The sequence below is a fragment of the Pleuronectes platessa genome, chromosome 8 (genome assembly GCF_947347685.1).
Source record: "Pleuronectes platessa chromosome 8, fPlePla1.1, whole genome shotgun sequence".
Taxonomy (NCBI): Eukaryota; Metazoa; Chordata; class Actinopteri; order Pleuronectiformes; family Pleuronectidae; genus Pleuronectes; species Pleuronectes platessa.
In genome coordinates, this window is record NC_070633.1 from 1342050 (window position 1) to 1349379 (window position 7330).

Consider the following 7330-nt stretch of genomic DNA (forward strand, 5'->3'; position numbering starts at 1 on the left):
AACATCGTAACATATAACATATATAAAATGAAGCAGCAGTTTACAGGGTGACGGAGTGGGGAATATTAAATTAAATAATATGAATATATGTATAACATATAACATAGTCAAATGAAGCAGCAGTTTACAGGGTGAAGAAGTGGGGAATATTAAATTAAATTAAATGAATATATGTGAAGCAAGTGTATTTGTATGGGTGGGGGAGCAGACTGTACATGGTGACTGTTCAGAGGGTCAGTGTTGATTGTTCAGAAGTCTTACGGCCTGGGGGAAGAAGCTGTTTTTGAGTCTTGTAGTCCGTGCTCGGATGCTCCGGAAACGTCTGCCAGACGGCAGCAGTGTAAGAATACCACAGCCTGTGGTCCTGGATGATCTTCCGTGCTTTTCTCAGGCATCTTGTGTTGTAGATACCTTGCACGGAAGGGAGATGGCAGCCGATGATGCGCTCCGCTGTCTTCACCACCCTCTGCAGGGCCTTGCAATCAGCAGTGGAGCAGCTACCATACCAGCAGAGGTGTAAAAAGTACTGAAATATTATACTCAAGTAAAAGTACCTTCACTGCGATGAAATTTTACTCAAGTACAAGTAAAAGTACCCATCTAAAAATCTACTCAAGTAAAAGTAAAAAGTATTTCATTTAAAATGTACTTTAAGTAAAAGTTACTTAGTTACTTCCAACTACTTGATGAGGGCCGCTCCTATATAGTGCAAAAAAGGACAAGGGGTCATAAATCCAATCCAAAAACAGTTATTTTTAATTAAAGGAGAATCTTTACAAATATAAGTGCAATGACATTAAACTTGTCAAACATTAAACATTTAACATGTCCATTCAACATTTAAGAACTTTTGGGAGGACATGTCAAGACATGAACCACATGACAGCTAAAATAAAAAGTTAAAAGGCCACTGTCCCACTGTATATTTAAACTTTTGGTTAAACTTTGGCCCACCTTTAGAGCACTAGTCTCCAAACTTCTTGTTGAGTTTGAGCAGCAGCTGATTTTCAAGGTGAGTAGAGCTCATCCGGACTCGCTTTGCAGTGAACAGCAATCCAGCACAGCTGAAGAGTAGCTCGCAGGCGGCAGAGGCAGGTAGGCCAGTGTTGCGTTTCAGGCAGTGTTCATTGAAGACGTTCATTTTTATGAGAACGTTGAACTGAGCGCAACTTAATGACAAATAATGAATTTGAACGGTGAACACGTTCATATTATCTGAAGTTTATCTGTCTAGCTAATAGGTTACGGAATGTTGCCCTTCTCCTGAGGAGAGACGCTGTCTAAATCGAATGCTTGCACCATGTCCTTGTTGTGTTTATTTGAAAAGAAATGCAGTCTTGGGGGGGGGGGCTCTGCAGCTGCTCTGCAGTGTTTCCCTGTGCAGTGTTGTGAACAGTGAACTTTACGATCAGTTTTCATATGTTGAACGTGCACGTGAGGGAACATCATCCACCTTATGCAGCATCTACCACTGCAGTGAGAATTGCCTTGCTCCTTGAACAGTTTTTTTTTTTACTCAGTAACGGATGTAATTTCCAATGTAGCGAAGTACAATACTTCAGTCAAAATCTACTTAAGTAAAAGTAAAATTACCCATTTCAAAAGCTACTCTTAAAAGCTAAAATTACAAAGTACACAAAAAAACTACTCAATGACAGTAACGTGAGTAAATATAATTCGTTACTTTACACCTCTGCCACTAACAGGAATCCACTCAAAGTCAATTGTAACCTCTCAAGGAATATTTTTAATAAGCTTCCAAATATGGTAACATTAGGAATACAATTGGGCCACTTTCACAGATTTGCTCTTTAATTTTCTCAGTTATTCTGCAGTAAAAATACACGAAAACGTGTATGAGCATAGTCAGAGACAACACTAACAGGAATCCACTCAAAGTCAATTGTAACCTCTCAAGGAATATTTTTAATAAGCTTCCAAATATGGTAACATTAGGAATACAATTAGGCCACTTTCTCAGATTTGCTCTTTAATTTTCACAGTTATTCTGCAGTAAAAATACACGAAAATGTGTATGAGCATAGTCAGAGACAACACTAACAGGAATCCACTCGAAGTCACTTATCACCTCTCAAGGAATATTTTTAATCAGTATCCAAAAATGGTTACATTAGGAATACATTGGTCCTTTTTTACAGATTTGCCCTTTAATTTTCTCAGTTATTCTGCAGTAAAAATACACGAAAATGTGTATGAGCATAGTCAGATACACCACTAACAGGAATCCACTCGAAGTCAATTGTAACCTCTCAAGGAATATCTTTAATCAGCTTGCTAATATGGTAACATTATGTATTACATTTTTTTTTAAACAGACTTGCCCTTTAATTTGCGGTAAAAATACATGATAATTGACATGAGCAGATACGCCATGAAGATTTAATAAAAACAATCCAATAAAATATAGTTGTGTTTTTCGTAATTTTTGACCGTTTCCACCAACCATGCTGTTTTACCGCAAAGTCAGAAGTAGAAGCGCAACGAAAACCCGAGGGGCGGCTGGCTTCACACATAACGGCTCACTTTACTGCAGTCCGCAACTACTGTGGGAGGACCGTCACACATGTGTCATGTTGACAACACACTCGACACACTTCGGACAGATCATCTGTTGATTTCACACAGATAAACAACACTTGCATTACAGAAACTACGAAAAACCAACACATCCGTTCTGTGATGAGCGGTTGGGTTGTTTTCATTCTCCGATGGCAGAACCTGATCATCGACAACAACGAGAACATCTTTTAAAATCCCGTCCGCTGACTTTAACCAGCAGCCACAGGAGGACACGTGAATCTCCACACGTCCATTAGAAGCACGTTCACCAACTTAACTCATGAAAACACCGCTCGAGCTTCCGCCTTGTTGATGTGAGGGATGTTTACATGTACCTGTTGTTTGGTGTGTGCGCGTTGTAATGATCACCAGCGACAAACAAAAGCACTTCGAGTGGAGCTGGTGACGCGTGTGTGTTCTTCAATGCTCCCTGTGTCTCCTATGAAGAGGAGCGTCAGATTTGTAAAGCCTGGTATTACGTTTAAAGCGTTTATTCTGTGTTCGGACTATCACCAGATGACATGGGCGTTACCTGAAAGCACATCTGGTGATATATAGCTGACAAAGCAAAAAACGAGACATTTATCTAACGCGCGTTGAAAATTTCAGCGACTCGGTGGCGTAGTGAGATCGTCATCAGGCTAGACGCTTATAGTGTTTCAGCTTGTTGTTTCGAATCCCGTTCAAGGTTTTTTTTACTATTTTTTTTTTTTTTTACCATTTAAATGCTTATTGCGGTCTCAACGTGATGCTGACACGGACACATGAACTCGTGAAGGGTTTTTGTAGGATTTTTATTTCAGCAAGACCTTCAGTAGATCACCAGTGCGGTGATCTCGACACGGTGATGTGAAGTGCTCACACACAGGCGCTTTGTGAAAATGACGAATCTGCCACCGGCTCTGAAAAACAGCCTCAACATCTGGAATGTCGCCAGAAGCCATACCCGCCAGTTAAACTGGAACACCGGGACGACGTAAATAAACAAGCGTAGACTTCTTCTATATACCTCATGAGGTAGGCTTCTCTAAGCTCGACTTCAGTTGCGCCATCTACTGTTCTGGCGGTGAACTGTTTCACAACAAAAAGGCTCGTAGAACTATAAATCAAAAAGGGTCCGTCCGCTCTGTCCGTCCGTCAGTCCGCAACGGACTCGGAGAAGCATACTGGCCTGTAAAAGAATAAAGGCAAAGGCAAACTTCCTGTTGGCTTATGGAATGTCACATTAGGATGCGTTCGTGATGGACTTGGTCTGACTTGATCCGCCGACATGATCTGCCGGTGGCTGCAGGGGTTGAGTAAAAAACGCAGACTTCATGTCATACACTTATTACTTCTCGTAGTGACAGTGAGACGAGGACAATTATCAGCTTTTTTCTTTGCACATATAACGGTTGCTTTGGAAATCCCCCTGTTTTACACAAAGAACAATGAACAGCAAAGTTGAATGATAACTTTCTTTCAGCTGAAAAATAAAACTATACTGTAAATTGGCCATGTTTAAATACAGACACTACCTGCGGGAAGAAGCTCAAATTCATCATCAGATGACTAAACACAGAGAACTCTTTCTTCTTTAGGATCACCACAGTAGAAGTACAAAATAATGAAAAACATGCGAGAGAGCTTCCGGTGACATATGTATGGAGGACCATACATGACTTAAGTAAAAATAAATAAATAAATAAATGTATAAATAAATACAGAAATAAATAAATAAATGAATAAATAAAAATGGAAATAAATAAATATATACATAAATAAATAAATAAATATGTTAATACCAAGAGAAATGTCAAAATAAATGTCTTAAATATATTTGCACATTTATTTATTCCCTGATACATTTCCTTTTCATTTGCAGTGTCCTTATGCTAATGAGAAAGGCGGGCCTAACCGCAGTCTCATGCAGGATTGGTCACAGGAGTGTAATGATCCAGCCCTACTACTTCTGCCTCTCAATGCTGGTGTCCAGTAGCTGTTTGCAGCGTTGAGCCAGTTCACACTTAAAATGAACTAGTTCAAGTTCAGAGGGTTAGTTAAGGTTCTTTTTTATTGGGATGATTTAGCTGTCAGTAGTCCTGACTGTGAGCGTCACGTCTCGTGTTGTACTGAGCACAAGGAGCGAGCCGAGAGGAGAAGGAAACAAAAACTCCAGCTCGTTACAAACCACCTGCAGCTTCTGCTCTGATCATGAAGCCGCTGATCTCTGAGCAGATGTGACCAGAGAAACTCTGTGTTTCCACTGTTTCCACTGTTCTACAAAGTCACTAACTGGCTGTTTCACGGTGAAGAGCTCAAGTCTCTGTCACTGCCCGTGTCTCTGAGCGAGTGTGTGGAGCAGCGCAGGGGCTGTGTGTGTGTAGCTCAGTTGACCAATCCTGCTCGAGACTGAGGTTAGGCCCGCCTTTCTCATTAGCATAAGGACACTGAAATCGAAAAATAAAAGTTGGAATAAATGTGGAAATAAATAAATAAATGTGGAAATAAATGCAGAATTAAATAAATCAATGTCTTAAACTTATTTCCACATTTATTTATTTATTTCCACTTTTATTCCAACTTTTATTTATTTCCACATTTATTTATTTCCACATTTCAGTGTCCTTATGCTAATGAGAAAAATGTGTTTATTATTTTCCAGAATGAAAAAAGGAACACAGGACAAACAAAAATGAAAAGGATAAGAAAAAAGACCCACCCCAAACTAACAGGATCAGCACATCCTAGTAAAGAATTAACAGAAGCCACAGTCATGACAATAAGTTAAACATACAAATTTACAAAAGACTACACAAAGTGAAGAGTAAACTAGCAGATACACACAGCAGGCGTTTCACAATGATCCATACTTTAGTCCTTTCCTTGAAACAGTTGCAGTACAGGGTCCCACATCCTATCAAATATGTCTCCCCTGTCTTCATTATGAAGTCTCAGTCGCTCCAGGTGAAGCATATTTGCCATTTCTCTCAACCACTGATCGTACGTGGGTGCAATGTCAGACTTCCACCCACGAAGAATTATCTTCTTCGCGATCACAGTTCCAAATAGGATAGCTTTTTTCTCATATTTATTGGCATATATGTTTTATTTTTAATGTCATAAACATTGTTGACTAGCCATCATGCCAAGAAACTATACACCAGGAAGACAACCTGGGGCCAAACACCCCTCGCAGAGATGGAGAGTGCAGCTGCTGAGGTGAAGTAAGGAAAGAAGTCCTTAGGAAAAGATGGAAGGGATAGAAATATTGATAAGACAACCCTCAAAAGATTCATAAAGAAATATATATATATTGATATATATATCAATTCATATTATTGAATATTATCCAACGTATAGTATCTTTGTGACTGACGCAAGACAGCATTCTCTGCTTGAAGTTGAACTAGTTAGAGGGCCGCTCCAGATGGTTGAATCTGAAGTTTGTGGGAGTCACCGAAGGTGCGGAGAAGGGACATCCTATGGCTTATGTGTCTGAACTGATCATAAAACATTTCGACCAGATTGCGTTCTCCAGGGTGGTGGAAGTGGACAGAGCAATTATTGCGGAAATACACCGTGAAAAGAACATGGAGTATGCCATACTTCCCTGCCAACCTGCGCGTTGGAGGATGCAGAGCGTTTTGCAAATGCTTTACCCTCCAGCTGATGCTACACACTCTTGTGCTTGGAAATTTAAAAGAAGTGAGCTGCAAGATGGACTAATCGGTTGGTATCTGTAATAGTGTGAGATACTCTTTTGTTTGTTATTCATTTTCATTTGATAGGGTGATAAAAACAGGTCTTTTATTTGAAAGCTGAGCAATAAAAAGCTTAAATATTGGTTTACCACATTGATTTTGAACATGGGTGAAGACGTGGCGAATTCATATTGCTGCCTTGTTGTTTCCCTAAGAAGATGGGGGAGGGCCAAACTGTTTGGCCTAAAGGTGGGATGGGAATGGGGTAAGTAATATGTGCCAGACTGGGGAAGGTTTCAAATGTGATAAGCCTACTCTTTGTGATATATTTGTCCTATATGTTTACTATGACAGGAAGGCTTAAAAATACGCCTACTTCTGAAAGGGGGACAATAACATTTGTTAATTGGAATTTAAAGGGATTGGAAGTCAAGTTAAGAGGGTGTTGTCACACTTGAAATCTCTGTCGGCTGACATTATATTTTTTAGAAGAAACTCAGGTCAAATTGGTTTTCAAAGGTTTATCAATTTAAAATTATATCCAAGTCTAGGAGGATCGCTATTTTGTTTAAGAAATCTCTTTCTTAAATACCGACCCTAATTGGAGATATGTGATCTTCTCAGGAAGCATCAATAATATTCCCATCACATCACAATATTTATTGATGAAATACAATAATGCAATGAGTAGGTTGCAGATTATCTTGGAAAATGAGCACCACCATAATAACAAATAAAACTAGGGCTACGTTGTAGCACTAACAGGCCCGAGCACAGGCGATTTCATGTCTGTTGCGGTCAGTGAAGAAAGAGCGTTCGATGATCAAGCGCTCGTCTCCGCGTTGCATGCGTTTGTGCACTGCAATAAGGATAAAAGCTTCGCTTCCTGTAGCCAGCAGGTGGCGCTATGATTTTAAGTCACGTTTTCTGTATAGATGTCTTCAGGTCGCGACTCTTGTCTTACATGTCTAGTTTGGACTCGATTGGACCAAATATGTCCAAGATACAGAAGCTTGTGTTTTGATGGCGTATAATCAAAGCCACATCGATCTACCAGAATGAGACCA